The following is an 18,922-nucleotide window of genomic DNA, read 5'->3' as shown; positions in this document are numbered from 1 at the left end:
AGGAGCTGGACGTGACGCACAGCCTGGTCACAGATCATGAAGCACATGTGACCGCAACCAAAGGTGGAGCCGCAGAGCAACGAGACGCGGGACGAGGCACAACTTTCAAACTCGGCAGATGAAGGAATGAAGGGCTACCTTGAAGCCCTCGACTTGCTGACCCACTCGTGCCTGAAGTCCCCGTCCCCTTTTGAGTCCGACTGATGGGCCTGCCTGCTCGTTGTCCTTTGCTCCCTTGGTCTCTTGGTGTGTTCAAAGATCTGGCCCCACTCCGCCCTCTCTTCCCTCGAGTATTCAACAAACTCTTTCATATAAGTTTTTGACTATAGAATAAGGTTTTGCCACAGAAGAAGAAAGACACGCAGGTGCCCAGCATAAGGCACCCCTAAGAAGATCAGTTAGGAAACAGGACTGTGATCTAACAGCAGAGGACTGATCGCACCCTGCAACGCGTAAGGATGATTCCGAGCTGGACTTATAGCTCCACCGCCGGTGCTCAAAAGCGCCAACGAAAAGAAACGGACTACCAGAGTCTACCAGTGGTAGCTCGTCGTTGAAAAGGCCATTTTCACTAAAACCCCCCCTTCCAGAACTTTCTACCCACCCCTTGACTAGTTGTTTACATCGAATTGCATTCCTCCCTCAATTTTTATTGCTTTCAAAAATGTTTCATCGGTCACCCATGTATCTAGCTTTCCAAAGCACTGATATGACCCGAAGGTATCAGGTTACTCTTAATTAATGTCACCGGAGAAAAAGTCTGAACTTGATTCTATACCGACTAAATATTATGCCGATCTCTAGGCTTGTATGAAGAACCCAACAAATGTAAATTAACATGTATTGCATTCTGCCTATCGCATCGACTAGGTAGAAATTGAACTTGCTTATGTAAAAAAGCGGCGACTGTTGAAAATGGCAATGTATGTGTACATAAGCGGCGTTCATTTGTGTTCACTGTACTTCTTGTCGTAAGCAGAATGGATATTGCAAAACACTGACTGTGTTATCCTGCCAGCATAGACCCATACACACATATATACAACAGCCATTTTAGGTACCATGGTCTCCCTGTTCACGATCGATCATCAGCGCCCTTCCCTGACCCTGCAAGCTTCCCCCATGCTCTCTGACCGCCCCCGCTCTCACATGCACAAGTCATGAGCCCTACCCTCCCGCATGACTCTGTCTCTAGGAATCACACCCCGCGCCTGACCAACACCTCCTTTCCGTCCATGAACACCCCTCTTCTGATAAACCCTTTTCTCTACGCTCGATTTTCCACACTGACCCTTTCTTTCATGAATATCTCTCCTTTGATGACCTCTTCCTCTGAACCTAATTGTCCACATGGACCGCTGGTCATCCCTTAGCCTGAGGATACAGTTTATTGCCCACTACTGTATGCACTCGCCTCTCTTGAAAGGAGCCACTATTGATCATGACCACCCCACCCCCTGAGATTCAATCAGGCGCATACATTCCAATAGAATCAGCAGAACACTCAGCTGCGTGACAGCCCCCTCCTATTGTATGGAGGGTAAGGGCCTCTACTGTAGCCACGTGTTGGAATGAGCCGGAACTGGGGGGGTGCCGGGGATGTCATCTTCATACTTCACAATGTCTTTATTGTAATAAAGAGCGTTCACATGTCCTAAACCAGTGTATAAAAGACCAAGCCTCAGAGAGGCTAGTTAGAGCACCTCCCGAAGACACTATGTGAGTGTCCGAAATGACAGGCTCTCCTCATGAGAAATAAACCTCTTTCCTTGTCTTCCTGTCTCCAGTGCCCGTCTCTTCATTTGGTAATTATTTACGATGGGAACTAAGAGGCGCCTTGCGCCAGCAGCCTGGGCATCCGGTGCGTTATGGGCTGACTTTTCTACATCCTTGGTGCTGCCGACGCCTCTACAGTAACCATTTTTACCCGACATCAAGCGACCCTCCGGGGTCCGGGATCTATGATGGTCACCAAGCCAGAGGTTGAGAAGCGCAAGTCTAAGCCGGGTGTTCGAGGAAGTGCTGTACAATCGAATGTTATAGACAGGTACACCCTTGCTAAAGGATCACCGGGTGCTGTGTCTAAACCCACGGCTTTGTTTCCGGACGGACCCTCGATTGAAGAGGAACTCTCGTTACGGGATCTTATGGGCGCCATTTCTGGAATGAAGGCTACATTGGGACAACAATACGAGGCCTTGTCCCTCAAATTAGACACTGTCTCCATAGATGTTAACTTGATAAGGGCAGACCTGGCGAAGACGAATGAAAAGGTCAAATCCCTCGATCTCAAGACTTCTAGCCTTGTTACCGACGTCTCTGACTTACAAGCTGAGGTCGGGAACCTGCGGAAAGCTAATGACTATTTCTCCGGGCGTCTGGAGGATTTTGAAAGCCGTGCCAGACGGAATAATATCCGCTTGATTGGTGTTCCGGAAACATCGCATGCTACCTCGACGGACCTATTGGTGGAAGACCTGGTGCTGAACCATCTGGCACCCAAGGGTCTTAGCAAGTTTTTCGCCGTCGAGCGGGCACACAGGATCCCTGGGGGCCCGCCTAAAACAGGTGCTAATCCACGTCCCATCATTGCACGGATCTTTAATTTCCGTGACAGAGACGCTATCCTGCAGGCATCGAGACAATCTTGTTCCATCGCCTTCGAGAACTCCACAGTCGGATTTTATCCGGACTTTACCCAACAGGTTCAGAAGCAGAGACTGGGGTTTCAAGGGGTTAAGAAGAGACTGAGAGACAAATCCATGAAATATGCTATGCTTTTTCCGGCCCGCCTGCGTGTGGTACATAATGATCGAACTTTCTTTTTCGACCATCCTGGGGTCGTGAGTGACTGGCTGGATTCGATACACACGGAACAAGAACAGGAATAGAGAGCGGTGTCGGTCCCCGCTCCTTTATAGTTGACTTTGAGCTGTGGCTAATGCTGTGACATTATCGATTGCAAATATTTGGTCCATTGGGGGTTGGTGGGGGGTGAGAGGGTCCTTCTCCTCCCGGGTTTCTTTCCGTAGACTAGTGGGGGGTGAGACGGTTAGGGCATGTTTGGGGAACGGGGGGTTTTGGTTTGTGTTTTATTGTTATTTGCAGGGCAAAGACGAGACAAACTCCTGTTTTTGGATGTTGCTTAGAGTGTGGAGCGGGGGTGGGGCTGACTGCCGGGATGGGGGGTAAGGGACTCCGAATACTGTGTTGGAATGTAAACGGGTTGGGGGATAGGATCAAGAGGGGGGTAGTGATGCAGTTTCTGAAACGTTTGTCTCCTGATGTTGTCTTACTACAGGAGACCCATTTGCTTGGCAACACGTGTTATGCTCTAAACAGGCGTGGCTATCGTCTTGTGGCGCACTCAGGTTTCACTTCGGGATCAAGAGGGGCGGGCATTCTGGTTCGGACTTCCCTTCCCTTGGCCATTGATGATGTCCTGATTGACGATAGGGGGAGATACGCTGCCATTGTTGGGCGTTGGGAGGGGAGGGTTGTGGTTTTGCTCTCTGTGTATGTGCCCCCGGGCCTCCAAGCCACCACTTTCGCCGATTTGAGTAGAGTTATCCTGGGATTCCCTGAGGGTTTGCTTGTAATTGGTGGCGACTTTAACTCCGTGGTTTCTGGGATGCGTGATCGTCACCCTCCCCGGGAACTACCGAGGGCCCAGTCCTGGTTGAGTGACTTTCTGGAGGCTCTGGGGCTAACTGATTGCTGGCACTTGCTTCACCCGGAGCAGTCGCAATATACTTTCCATTCTGGCGCCCATGGTAGTCTCTCGAGACTGGACCATATTCTTCTTCCATCATCCCAAGCCTCCGCTGTCCGGGAGGTAAAACACCTTGCGAGGGGTATTTCGGACCACTCTCCGCTCTGGATGGTGGTGGATGCGCAACGGGGTTCGGCGGACCGCGTGGCTCCAATCAACCCCTGGTATCTCCGAAATCCTAAGGTTAGGGCCGAGCTGGTTAAGTCTCATGACCATTATTTTGTGGAGAATGTAGGTTCTGTTTCCTCCCCAATTTTGTTGTGTGAAGGCTTACAAAACTGTCATTCGTGGGCAGGCCCTTTCTTTGATCGGCAGCGTTAAGTGGGCTAGCCGTGCTGAGGTGGTTCGTGTTGAGGGTGAGGTCACTGCTCTGGAGGAAGAGTTGGAATCTGGGGTCACCTCGGAGGGGTTACATTTGCTGGAGTTGAAACAATATGAATATAGGGCTCTGGTCGCGGATGCTGCTAAGGAAATGGGCAGGCAGCAGCAGGGACGCTTTTATGATGTGGGTGACAAAGCTGGTAAGCTGCTTGCTTGGCTGAATAAAAGGGAAAATGCAAGTCGGGTTGTTCCTGTGATTGTTGCTGAGAATGGAGATAGTTACACTGACCCTGTTGATATTGTCACATGTTTTGCCGAGTACTTCCGGGAAGTATACTCCCCAGTGTCTGATAGATCTGAACAGGATTCCCACTTATTATTACGGGATATTGCCCTTCCCCGATTGTCTGATATTGATAGAGGCGTTCTAGATGCGCCGCCTACTGTGGAGGAGATCGCTGCTGCCGTTCGTTCGGTCCGCTCTGGCAAGGCGTCGGGCCCAAACGGACTTCCTATTGAGCTCTACAAACTTTGCCCAGATACGTTGGCCCCGCATTTGTGCTCGATGTTTCTTGCAGCTTTGAAGGTGGGTTCCCTCCCCCCTGACCAAAGATTAGCCTCTATAGTCGTCATCCACAAAGATGGAAAACCTCGAGATCGCTGTGCCTCCTTTCGACCTATCTCACTGATCAATGCCGAGCCCAAGATCCTGGCCAAAATACTAGCTACGCGTTTGGCCACTGTCATAGGTGACTTGGTTCACCCAGATCAATCCGGCTTTATACCGCATCGCAACACGGCGCTTAACCTTCGACGTTTGCATGGCGTCCTGGCGCGAGCTGGGATGCTACGTGAGCCCGCCATTTTGGCGTCTTTGGACGCCACTATGGCGTTTGATACAATAGAATGGCCATATCTGTGGGCGGTTCTTGCCAAATTTGGTTTCGGTTTATTAAGTGGGTCAAGTTGCTTTACACTGATCCCTTGGCTCAAGTGGTGGTTAACGGTCATGTCTCCGCTCCCTTTGCACTAGGCAGGGGAACGCGACAGGGCTGCCCGTTGTCCCCTCTCCTGTTTGCTCTCGCCTTGGAACCACTGGCAGCCTGGTTGAGGTGGGAACCGTCTCCGAGGGGCATTAGATGGAACTCGGAACTTGAGGACCGCGTGTCTCTTTATGCGGATGACATTCTGCTGTATCTAACGTCTCCTCGAAAGTCCCTCATTGTGCTGTTTGATGTCTTGACGTCTTTTCGTAAAAACTCGGGTCTTGTCATTAACTGGTCGAAGTCCTGTATATATGTCCTGTCGGGAGACACTCCTCTTCTGCCTCGTGGTTGTCTCATCGCGGTCGCGCAAGATGGATTTAAATATTTAGGCATTTTTATCTCTCTGAAGTCTGAACTACGTTTTGACCGAAACCTGCTGCCCCCTCTTCAGCGCCTCCGGACAGATGTTATTGCCTGGGGTAAATTGCCTCTCTCCCCCCTGGGAAGAGCGGCATTGTTTAACCGCATGCGTGCGGCGTCTTTTTTCGCGCTGTGCGGCAATTTACAAAAAGCCGCGTTACATGACGAGCTGAGCTCGTCATGAGCATGCAAGCGGCGCAACTCATGACGAGCTCAGCTCGTCATTAAGCATGGAAGGGGTTAAAATGATGTCGCTGCCCCGCTTCCTCTACGCACTACAGAATACACTTGACATAGTACCAACTAAATATTTTCGTGAGATTGAGAGCTTGCAGAGGCAACTGGTGTGGGGAGGAAGATCTCGTATTGCTATTGCTAAAATGACGCTCCCGTGGTATGATGGCGGTATTGCTCTACCTGATATCCGTCATTATTATTGGGCATCTCAATTAGCGGCGATAAATCACTGTGTGTACGGCCCCTCGCCGAATCCAGCCTTTGAAATGGACAAGTGGCTCTTGCCTGGCGGTGACTACTACAGAACTCTTTACTCCAGACTCACTCCTCGAAATGTAACGGGTCCCACCAGGACGGCCATCCAGGTATGGCGCCATGCTTCAATGGCGCTAGGCTGGACGGATAAATTGACTCGCGCCACTCCGCTGTATGCCTCCGACAGACTCGGGTCTCTCTGGCAATCGAAGGGATTTGATAGATGGAACTTGATAGGTATCTGTAAGGTGAACGATGTATGGGCCGGGGGGAGAATGAAGACATTTGACGAACTGAAAACTGAATACGATCTGAGCGATCGCGAATTCTTTCGCTATGCCCAGATCCGGCACGCGATTCTCTCTGTCTTCCCCTCGGGCATAGATATACCGGAAGCGTCCCCGCTCGAGGATAGAATCCTGGACGGATACGTCCCGGACAGTACGATTTTGCTCATTTATAAAAAATTGATCAACGCCAGGTCCGATCTTTTGTGTCACCTTAGAGAGACTTGGATCAGCGATGGACTGGAGCTTGACGACGAGGATTGGCAGGCGGCGATCTCCTCCCCCAAAGAGGTGGCCATCCCGGCGCGCCTCAGATTTGTGCAGCTTAAAATCCTTCATAGAGTGTATGTGACTGGACCTCGCCTGGTGCGCATGGGCTTTTCTGTGGATGGATTGTGCCGGCGTGGCTGCGGTCTCGTGGGCACATTCCTGCATATAATTTGGGAGTGTCCCGAGATAGTGCGATTCTGGACTCGTGTGCATGAAGTGATGAGTGAGGTCACGGGTGTGCGATTGATGCCGGAGGCTAGGAGATGTTTGCTGAATGTGTGGGATCCGAATGACTACAATGTATCGCAGCTTCGATGGGTAACCCTGGGCAACATGATCGCCAAGAGGGATATTGCTCAATTATGGGGTGCTCGGGGACCGCCTGGGCTTCGGCAATGGAAACAAAACATGGATTGGTGCATGTTCAGGGAAAAAACTGTGTATATTTCTCGTGGTACGCCCCGTACGTGGGGAAAGATATGGACTCAATGGAACTCTTATCGTGGCGATATATGTTCCCCCCCTCTCGAAGACCCAGATATTGAACCCGTATCCCCGTGACCCGATGATTCCTCCACTTGATGCTATGTGTCGAATTGCTGTTGATCCCTCTGCCCCCCCGCCCTAAGCGATTTCTCACCACAGATACTGTAAGAACAATTGTGGACTTTTTCCCGATCCCCCCCCACGTGATGCAACTCTGTATAGCAACACTACCGCCTTGTTTCTCTTTGTTCCTTGCAACGTTATTTGTGTGTTTAAAATTTAATAAAAATGTTTAAAAAAAAAAAAAAAGCCAAGAAAGCGGAGATAAAATTATCTCCCTATTACCTAGCTGTCGCTAACACCAGTTAGAGACAGCTAGTAGGAGATAGCAACCATCTTGGGCCCCGCTTTGCATGTCAGTGAAATTTATCACTAATGACATGCAAAGTGGGCGTGCCAAGATGTTAGCGACTGGAAACAGTTGCTAACATCGCTATCGCCTATTACCAACTTTTGGAGATATTCGCGCTAAGCGCGAATATCTCCAAAAGCTAACACCTGCCCCTGAGCAGTTCTTAGCCATGTTATCCAATGGGAGGCGGATAACATGGCTAAGAGCATTAGCTCGGTAATGCATGAATATCACTGACTTTTCAGCAATATTCATGCATTTCGGCCGTTTTTTATCGCTTAGGAGATAAACCTTGATAATAGCAAGGTTCCTAAGCGATAAATATCGCCGCAGCTCGGCGATAAAAATATTGCCGCTAAGCCAACATAGCGATAATTATCGCTAGTTGTTGGTAATATGCCCCATCGTTCAGTAAGGAGCACCCACTCCAGACAGGCAAATCTCACCTCCAATAAGCAGAAAGCAAAAACAGGAAGTGAGTAGCCTGGCTACTAGAGTAAGGCTTATGGAAAGCAGGAGGAACCCCATTGAAATGTTTATTTCTTAATCAGTTGCTTGTATAACTAAACAATGTCTGAGGAAGAAATCTTCCTTATTTGGTAAGGACTTTGGACGACAAGACGGACAATGGGGTAGTTACCAATCACTATTCATTATTCATATAGTGCAAGGGATGCCGGTTGTGACATTTGTACAAGCTTAAAACACTTTTTCAATTCACAAAAGATGGTTTTGAAGCCATAAAAAGGTTTACTCACTTGAAGATGTTTTTTACGCATAAATCATTTCCTAAGGGCGGGGAATGGGTGTTCCATATCGTGAATGCCATAAAAGCTCAATTAACTTGCATGTATGTATTCCTGGCTCAGACTCACTCTGAAAATGGTCACAGATAACCCCCTTTCCCAGCCAATCATCAGAAACTAACATCTCAAAAATTGGGGAGGGTGCATGTGAACCTGTTGCAAGTGCTAATTTCTTCATTATATACCAGGGCAACGCAATACGTTCAAGGGACTACAGATTATGTTTGAAGGGATTCCTTGAATCATTTTCTGTTGTTTAATCACATTATTATTATTCCTCCATTAGATGTAGCGAGACTATTATATGTTTAACGGATATTGCATTTACATATCAATCAATATGTCTTTGATCAATAACACCCTGTATTGTAACCCCGAGTTTAGACGAAGAGAAGTAAAGAAGCTTGCACATCTTTAGAGTCAGAAACATGATTCCCTCTTGACCACTATTCAGAATGCCTAGCCTGAATTTCTTGAAAAGCTCAAGGTGGGCACTTGCGTAACAAAACTTGAGGGGAGCCCCATTGTAAGACTCAATAAGGAGCTCTCCAACCAGAGTATTGTGCTGAAAGGGCCCCCTGGAGCTTGTTGGCCGTACCGCAGGGGCAGCGGGGTCCTCTGTTACGCCACTGAAGGTGGGCACCATTAAAGATTATGAATCTCAGGAAAAGGTTAGTTCCTCCTTGGCCAGGAATAACAGTGTCTGATCGTTGATCATATTTCCCCAAACACAGAGTAACTATCACGTAAACCCTAATGTGCCTCTCACACACTTAGCACACCAGCAGGTATAATGAAATAACCAAAGGAAATGATGGACGGAGCGTTGACGATACAAGCACTCACCCCCAGTCAACTGATCTGGGTTTAATCCATCACAGTTCTTTAGCCCACTCTGCCACCCCAGTTCAGACATGGCCATATGCAAATCAGTCTGACCCTGTGCCTCATGGGAACAGTCCAGCCCGAACTGCCAAGCCATGCCTTCCCTGGACCAGAAACAAACTACCGAGGACCGGTTTCTGGCATTTCAGCCGTCTTCACCCCGGCTTGCTTGAATCCAGTGGCAAAGTGAGCAAGGGACTCACGTCTGAGCATACCCTGCCAACTTATGGCGCACAAAGAAAAACCAAAGGAAATGATGGACGGAGCGTTGACGATACAAGCACTCACCCCCAGTCAACTGATCTGGGTTTAATCCATCACAGTTCTTTAGCCCACTCTGCCACCCCAGTTCAGACATGGCCATATGCAAATCAGTCTGACCCTGTGCCTCATGGGAACAGTCCAGCCCGAACTGCCAAGCCATGCCTTCCCTGGACCAGAAACAAACTACCGAGGACCGGTTTCTGGCATTTCAGCCGTCTTCAGCCCGGCTTGCTTGAATCTAGTGGCAAAGTGAGCAAGGGACTCACGTCTGAGCATACCCTGCCAACTTATGGCGCACAAAGAAAAACCAAAGGAAATGATGGACGGAGCGTTGACGATACAAGCACTCACCCCCAGTCAACTGATCTGGGTTTAATCCATCACAGTTCTTTAGCCCACTCTGCCACCCCAGTTCAGACATGGCCATATGCAAATCAGTCTGACCCTGTGCCTCATGGGAACAGTCCAACCCGAACTGCCAAGCCATGCCTTCCCTGGACCAGAAACAAACTACCGAGGACCGGTTTCTGGCATTTCAGACGTCTTCATCCCGGCTTGCTTCAATCCAGTGGCAAAGTGAGCAAGGGACTCGTGTCTGAGCATACCCTGCCAACTTATGGCGCACAAAGAAAAAACAAAGGAAATGATGGACGGAGCGTTGACGATACAAGCACTCACCCCCAGTCAACTGATCTGGGTTTAATCCATCACAGTTCTTTAGCCCACTCTGCCACCCCAGTTCAGACATGGCCATATGCAAATCAGTCTGACCCTGTGCCTCATGGGAACAGTCCAGCCCGAACTGCCAAGCCATGCCTTCCCTGGACCAGAAACAAACTACCGAGGACCGGTTTCTGGCATTTCAGCCGTCTTCAGCCCGGCTTGCTTGAATCCAGTGGCAAAGTGAGCAAGGGACTCACGTCTGAGCATACCCTGCCAACTTCTGGCGCACAAAGAAAAACCAAAGGAAATGATGGACGGAGCGTTGATGATACAAGCACTCACCCCCAGTCAACTGATCTGGGTTTAATCCATCACAGTTCTTTAGCCCACTCTGCCACCCCAGTTCAGACATGGCCATATGCAAATCAGTCTGACCCTGTGCCTCATGGGAACAGTCCAGCCCGAACTGCCAAGCCATGCCTTCCCTGGACCAGAAACAAACTACCGAGGACCGGTTTCTGGCATTTCAGCCGTCTTCAGCCCGGCTTGCTTGAATCCAGTGGCAAAGTGAGCAAGGGACTCACGTCTGAGCATACCCTGCCTACTTATGGTGCACAAAGAAAAACCAAAGGAAATGATGGACGGAGCGTTGACGATACAAGCACTCACCCCCAGTCAACTGATCTGGGTTTAATCCATCACAGTTCTTTAGCCCACTCTGCCACCCCAGTTCAGACATGGCCATATGCAAATCAGTCTGACCCTGTGCCTCATGGGAACAGTCCAGCCCGAACTGCCAAGCCATGCCTTCCCTGGACCAGAAACAAACTACCAAGGACCGGTTTCTGGCATTTCAGCCGTCTTCAGCCCGGCTTGCTTAAATCCAGTGGCAAAGTGAGCAAGGGACTCACGTCTGAGCATACCATGCCAACTTATGGCGCACAAAGAAAAACCAAAGGAAATGATGGACGGAGCTTTGACGATACAAGCACTCACCCCCAGTCAACTGATCTGGGTTTAATCCATCACAGTTCTTTAGCCCACTCTGCCACCCCAGTTCAGACATGGCCATATGCAAATCAGTCTGACCCTGTGCCTCATGGGAACAGTCCAGCCCGAACTGCCAAGCCATGCCTTCCCTGGACCAGAAACAAACTACCGAGGACCGGTTTCTGGCATTTTATTTATTTATTTATTTATTTATTTATTTAGTATATTTATAGAGCGCAGAAACCTGTCACCCAGAGGGCATCCTGGCGCTTTGATCAAGGAACCGTACACTTTAGCCTCTCAAGCCGTTTTTGGAAATAGGTGAGTTTTTAACGGTTTCCTAAACGGAAGATAGTCCTTGTGACTCCTCAAAGAGAGTGGCAGGGAGTTCCAAAATGTGGCCGCTGCCACGCTAAAAGAGCGGCCACCCATCCTCACTCTATGAAACCTCGGAACCACAAGAAGATGAGCCGATGAAGAGCGGAGGGGCCGTGGAGCAGAGTACCACGTAAACATGTTTTGCATTTCAGGCGTCTTCAGCCCGGCTTGCTTGAATCCAGTGGCAAAGTGAGCAAGGGATTTACGTCTGAGCATACCCTGCCAGGGTGACTGACTCCGGAATCTGGGGATCACGGTTCGATCCCCAGCACCGGCAGCAGATTAGCCCAGCACCATGTGACTGAGGGCAATAGCTTGCTTAATCTTCCCGACGGCCCCCAGCGCCTAGAGACCCTTACGGGTGATTGTGCGCTTTACAAATGTGGATTATTATTATTATTATTATTATTATTAACTTATGGCGCACAAAGAAAAACCAAAGGAAATGATGGACGGAGCGTTGACGATACAAGCACTCACCCCCAGTCAACTGATCTGGGTTTAATCCATCACAGTTCTTTAGCCCACTCTGCCACCCCAGTTCAGACATGGCCATATGCAAATCAGTCTGACCCTGTGCCTCATGGGAACAGTCCAGCCCGAACTAACTCTTGCTATATCTATTTTTGATCCAAAAAGTTTTCTTCTCTTGATATTAAGGGGTCTTCTACTATGATCAGAACCCTCTGCCTTTTTAAGGATCTGGGTCCAACCTCCAGAGAGTCAGTCTCCTGTAAAGATGTGGATAACACTACCACATCGGTGATTGTCTTTTACCGTCAGGTTTCATGCATGGATAATGATAGACAGACACAACCACTACATGGTACCACTATAAATATTTACCTAGGCATAATATGCAATAGATGCTTGGCGAAACTGTTAACATGCGATCAATGAGCGTCAATCACACCAATGTATAGGTGATCAGACACTTTGTTACATTCTCTTGTCACTTGGACAAAGTCACTTTATCAAGTCTGTAGTGACAATGAACTTTGGTCTCTATTTTACCTGTCATTTGTATCTTTCCACCTATGTCTCCCTCTCTTTTAGGTGGATCATTAGACCAGTATTACCAGCCAATCACATTGGGTCATCCCCTACTAGAGGATAACCCTAAGCCCCAGACAAGGGGGAAAAACCACACTCTCTTCTGGTCCTGACGGAGTGCGGGTTGACTTTGGGGAACACAGGGCACGAAGCATGTTGACCACACCTTTTTAGTAGCTATCCTGGTACTTGATGACCATATGATAGCACCATTGTTTTTAGCTAGACCTGGTACCTACTCCCCATAAAACTTGTTCTTTGGTACCAGAGCCCATTTTAATCACCCTACTCACTTTTCACTAGTTACACTGTTAGGTAAGCCCCTCTCTTGCATTCATCTTTACACCATCCTCAGATTCTAAAGATTTCCGAAAAAGAGCCCCCAGGCCCGTCAGGCATTGCAGCGCCGGCCGGAAGAGGAGCGCCCTATGATGAAGCATGACACCCTAACGGGAGTGTGAGGACATTATGATCTGAAATTCAGATCTTCTAATGGCAGGACTATTAGCCAAGAAGGTCCACTTTAGGGACCCTCTGTTCTGGCTAAGGAGGAACTAACCTTTTCTTGAGATTCATGATACTGTCTCAGGGAGAAGCTTGGGTATAGGACCTGTTAGACCCGTCTGCTTCTGAGAGTCCCCTCACCACTATGATTTCTTTTGTTCCCCTGTACCTCCCAAAATTTGTCGCTTTTTATTTGTCTTCCAGGACTTTTTATGTGTTGTCTCATGGGGTTAGATGTTCCTTGATGCCCAGTTGCTCACAAAGTTTGTGGCACCTATTTACAAGGCGCCTGGCCCAAACCTGTGGCATTACAAACTGGGGTTGTCAACCTGTATAAATGAGCTTAAAATGGTGGACACCCTTTTTCCTCATGTGAAGTGACTCCCATTGGAGCCTTCATGAACCCTGGCCTTTTGAGGTTTTGGCGTCCTTTGGTTGGCGCGCATTTCTGACAGAAATTCCTTTATTTTCCTCAGGTACACAAAATGGCTGCTCTAGAACCCCAGTACGGTGGTTGTGAGTGTCCTAAATACCCCTCAATAGTGCCTTGTCATTGTCACAGCCAGAGAAGGTTCTAGAACCTTCTGGCTCGTGCCAGTACCCCAGGGCACTGGCTATATAAGGCCCAGTCCCTGGCGGCCATTTTAGAAGATGATGAAGATAGTTCAGACTAGAGAAGAGGAGATTAAGAGATTCCAGACTTGACACCAGATTGACACCTGCCCTGTTGACCCCTGAGGTGGCTGGTAGCGCAGGCAGTAGAGCAGCAAAGGGTTGCTGGCGTTGTGTCTGACTGGCGTTCCAGTCAGCTACGTGAGAAGTGATCTAGTGCCTACAGCGCCTGCCCAGCGAGTACCTCATTGCCCCCTAAAGACTGTGGCCAGATTCGTGTGCCTCCCCGCCCCCCGGTGGTGAACTGTGATCGATTTATCCAGTCGCGAGGCGAGAGCAAGTTCGCCGCGACCGCGATCGTCAGCTGTGCCCCCTTCGCGACAGGTGCCTCTAGAGGGGAGCTCGGACGTCTCCGAGCCCCACCAGCGTAGAGCGCTTCCTGCGCAGATTGAAGGTGAGGTGGTGCACCGGGGCGGGGAAAGGCCGGCCTTCGTTGGGCGGGACTAGCGTCTCTGCCACTCCCCAGTGACCCGGGAGCTGTAGCTGTGGGCGGGAACCCCCCCGTATGCGGAAATCGGAGGGAGGTCCGTGGAGCCCCTGAGAGCCCCGTCGCTAACGAGAGGAGTGCTGTGCCCGACTGAATCGTATCTTGACTGCAGCCCATGTGAGGTGGGCCCGTTTCCTCATAGTGAATGCAGTGTTGTGAAGGAACTGTGAACCGGCATTTATTTGACTGTGCGCGAAGGTTGTGTGACCTCTACGGCAGCCCGTTCGTCAGTCTAATGACTTTGAACTGGTGCCGCCTGTGCTCAAGTGGTGCTAAAGCCCGTAGGCGCGCATAGACTTCACCGGCAAAGCAGAGATCCTATCCCGGTGACCGCCGAGTGCAAATGATGTATTTACTGTGTTTCCTTGCCTTCTAGATATACGCGCATACGCCTTGAGTGATTATTAAAGAGTCCCAAACCTTATTTTGTGCTCAGAGAAGCCGTATACCTGGTCATTGAAAACAGCATAAACTGTAAGAGTTATATTTCCCATTTGAAACGTATTGCAGATGTAATGATTAGAAAGTATTTAATTGGTGGCAGCGATACCAGAAGAAACATGTGGTTGTTTATTTAAATGAACCAATATTTATTCTGATATTTATTCTGATATTTATTCTGATATTTATTCTGATATTTATTCTGATACTCATTCCTGAAGTTATTCTATTTATTAATACTATTTATTACCAGAACTGTATGACCAAAAGAAATGTATATGTGCTTTCCCAGACAACCCTATTTACAACAAGGAACTTTTATATAAAGGAATCGTATTTTTCTACAGCAGTGGTGTGGTGTCCTTCTTTTTGGTGTGGATGTACAAGGAGTTATTATTGGGTCAGAGCCGGCTTAACACTACAGCCTTCACTTGCCTTGTCACTTGAGCCAAGCTACCCCCTTTGTGCTGGGCTTGCCCATCGCAGGTCCAACAGGACCTCATTAAGAAATGTTGCTCTTCCTTCCCTCCTTTGATTTTTGCATTATTAAAGATTGGCCTTGGCATGCTCCGACGGAAGGCTATAAATCAACGTGGACATGTACAAGATTTCCCAAACCTTTTATCTTCCTGCAATGAATTAGGCTGTCCTGAAAATGTGTATTAGTAGTAGTAGGAGGACTCTGGCAGAGTGTTGGCCAAGTCCAAGGAGTTCCTTGGAAACAGGACCTAGGTTGGTGATGCAGTCAGGTCTGGGGGCTTAGTGGACTAATGTGTCCACTGTAGGGGTCTGTGTTTGACCTTATGGTCACAGGTACAATCCCAGCGGGTCCACTCAGTTTTTTATCCTTCTGAGGTTGATAGAAATGAGTACCATTGAGTTGGATGAAAATAAACATCTGTTATCCAGCGCCAAGATGCCTTTTTGGGTGAGCATGCGCTTTGCAAATACATTTGTTATGTTTATGATAGAGATAATTCCTTGTTCCCATACTCAATCAATCAAAGCTTTATTCGGCTAATCGAAATTTTCCATAAAAGCACAATAAAATGCACATACCATTAAAAAGAGCACAATGATTAAAAAATGTATGCAGTAAAAAGAGAACAATTTCATACATTAATCAAACTTACTCAGAAAGAAGATTCCACCACCACTCATGACACAGGCCAATCAAGAAGTAAGTGAGCAAAACACCTGAAATAGATAAAAGACTGCAGGCCATGATATTTACAGCGCAGTATAGTCATTGAATCACTCCAGCTAGACATATGGCTCAACAATAGAGTGAATCAACAGAGAAGAGAGGATTGTAGATAGGAAGTTTCAAGCCTTATGGCATGCTTTGGCTATATGAGCATCTCATGTGCCACTATGGTTGCAAACATTGAAATCACAACAATTCAAAGTCGAAATAACATACAGTTACATTAAAAGAGAACACTGGGCCATGATGCTAGGAAATGGACTTTATTGCAAACAAAGGTAAACTGAGGTGACAAATGAGCGGACACCATAAAAGGTACAACACCGGAGAATAAATTAGCAGATAGACTTTGCTCACCTTTTACATATGGTATCATTTAAATTGGTTTTATGTTTCTCCACAAGAAGTGTAATTCTAGGACTAGATCTAAGCATAGATTTAGGCTGTTGTTCAAAATCCGTCCAATGTTTTGTTTCCATTATTTCACTCATGAACAACTCTAGCATTTCAGTAACTCAGATCATGTCTTCAAGATACGCAAAACCGGTGCCCGGTATACGGTGAACTCATGCCAGCGGCTGGATTTATTCTCTTGCATTTAGCATTATTATGAAACACAGGTGTCAATGTGTGAATGATTTCTTTCCTCGAAACTGATTGATAATTTTAAAGATGTCATTCACAATATACTGGATTCATCAGGGACATTTGTGTCTTCATATGCCGCATTTATGGATTCACTCCTACTTGTATCACAAATAAGGCGTATTCAATGTATTTTAATATTGACATCGACACATTGTCCTGAAGATGGTCTCAAGTCATTTTTAGGTGACCCTAGACCGAAACTTCAATGGATTGACCACCACAACTGCCAACAAAGAAACTTGGCTCTATAAATGGCTCTATAAATGAAAGAGCTATCTATCATAGATCACTCCCTGTACATCATGTATTTTTTTAGAGCACTGCCTTACAGAGGGTCTGTGCTGTCATTTTGACCCTATAAGGAGGTAGCTATATGAGGACTGTAAAAAATTAAAAAGTGTACTATTTGTAAAGAAGCACGTCTCACATCACTTTTTGTGGGAACACATACTTGAAGGATTTTTAACTTTAATTCATTTTACCTGTGAGATTGTATGTTTGTTAACAAAAAATCCTCTTACCAGTTAGATATTGTATAAAAATGTTCCTCTTTCAGGGGGCACTTTTTGTTTACTTAACAAGTATTGGCAAAGTCAAGTCAAGTCAAGTCAATAATCTTTATTTCGGTTATAAAAAAAACATAAAAGATATACATACAATTTAAAAACAGTCGAATTTTGTATTCCGTGCCTATCTTTCCCCCATAGTTTAATTATACTAATTTAGAGCAAAACAAAGGTACTTGCAGATAATAAAACAATAAATACATGTTTTAGAGTCTAAAAACATGGACCATTCACCAAAGATATCATAATCACAACATTACAGTTGTCAATTCATTTAAACAAACTTTATATAGATGATGTTGCTCCTTCTTAAAAAGATCGATATAAAAGTTATAGGCAGTACTGACGTTAACTCTTAATTCCACATTCCACCTTTAATACTTGTCTTGACTCAGCTAAAGATCGAGCCAATGGTCCCTATAGCTTAAAACCCCTTCTCCTCCTTACTAGATCCACGGAAAAGAGGTATCTACTTACACTAAAGACAATAGATTGATTTGTTTCAGTTCTAAATATTCTTTCCACCTCAATGAAACGTCTAAAACCCAAAAGACGATAAATAGACTTTATCCATTTTCTTCTAGGGTAGGTATAGGCAGAACAAAAGAATAATACATGTGCTTCGTCCTCTATGGCACCGGTGTTACAAAGTTCACAACTAACCAGGTTATCCTTCCCTGCTTTGCATATCCATCTAGCGGTATGTGCTATCATTTGTAATATACCATAGCGAAATTTTAAATACTGGGATTTAGCAAGACCTGGCAGGATTTCGTCTATAAAAGATTCAAATCTGCTATCTGTCTTCATAGCAAGACACCTCAAGGATAAGGTGCCTAATTCGGGGTTGTGTAATTGAGAATTTAAAACAAACGCCCAATATCTTAGTTTTAACACTTTTTTGCAGCTCAGAGTTAAGCCTTCAGGATCTTCCCAATAATGTCTCAGCCCCAGCTTGTTAAGCCACTCCTCGATATGGATACCAACTTCGTATTATTTTTTTATTTTCAAAATTTCTTTTAGAGCTTCTCTATAGTCGACTAATTTGTATGTTGACCACACACGGACCCAATACAACAAGGGTCGTAAACCGCGTGGTCATCAGTACAATGGATATCCAGATCCATTATGAGAGGAAGTAGAGGTGTACGTCGTGGAATGGCTAATAATTTCCTAAAAAAAATTCTTTAGTATCATAAAAGTGTGTTTAGCCGCGTAGCCCCATAATTCGGCCCCATAAAGAGAAGCAGATTGGGCCTTGTGTGTATACAGCTCCAATGCTGGGGACACAGCTTTAGAGTAGCTACTCTTATGCCGCCTTGCTATCAGCACTAAATTCTGGGTAAGAATAGTTTTGCTTTTATCTACTTGAGTTTTCCAATCTAGTTTGGTGTCTAAAGTAATGCCTAAATATTTAAAATTTTGCACATATTCGATCCGTTCTGTATTAACAGTCAGTGTTTTTTTAAAAGTTCTATGAGGATTGACCGCCATATATTTGGTTTTAGACGAGTTAATCTCCAATCCTTTGGCTTCACAAAACAATCTGAAAGTATCAAGTAGGTTTTGTAATCCTTTGGGTGTCTGGGATATTAAAATGGTATCATCTGCGAATAGGAGTGCAGGAACGTGTTCACCGCCCATCTTGGGAGAATCATGTTTGCAGCCCAAGAGGGTGTCGGGTATATCGTTACATATAAAGAGAACAATGTCGATGCCAACACACATCCTTGTCTGACACCCCTATTTATATTGATGCAGTCTGTCAGTTCTCCATTTGGGCCCCTTCTCACCCTAGCGTAGTTCGCCTCGTGCAACCTAACAATCTGTTCCAAAATTTCCCCAGAAAACACCCTGGTCCCTCAGTCTTGTCCAGAGGGAATTTCTGGGGACCACGTCAAAGGCTGCCCGG

Source organism: Lissotriton helveticus, chromosome 7 (genome assembly GCF_964261635.1).
Source record: "Lissotriton helveticus chromosome 7, aLisHel1.1, whole genome shotgun sequence".
Classification (NCBI taxonomy): domain Eukaryota; kingdom Metazoa; phylum Chordata; class Amphibia; order Caudata; family Salamandridae; genus Lissotriton; species Lissotriton helveticus.
Note: the sequence above shows the minus strand (reverse complement) of the source record.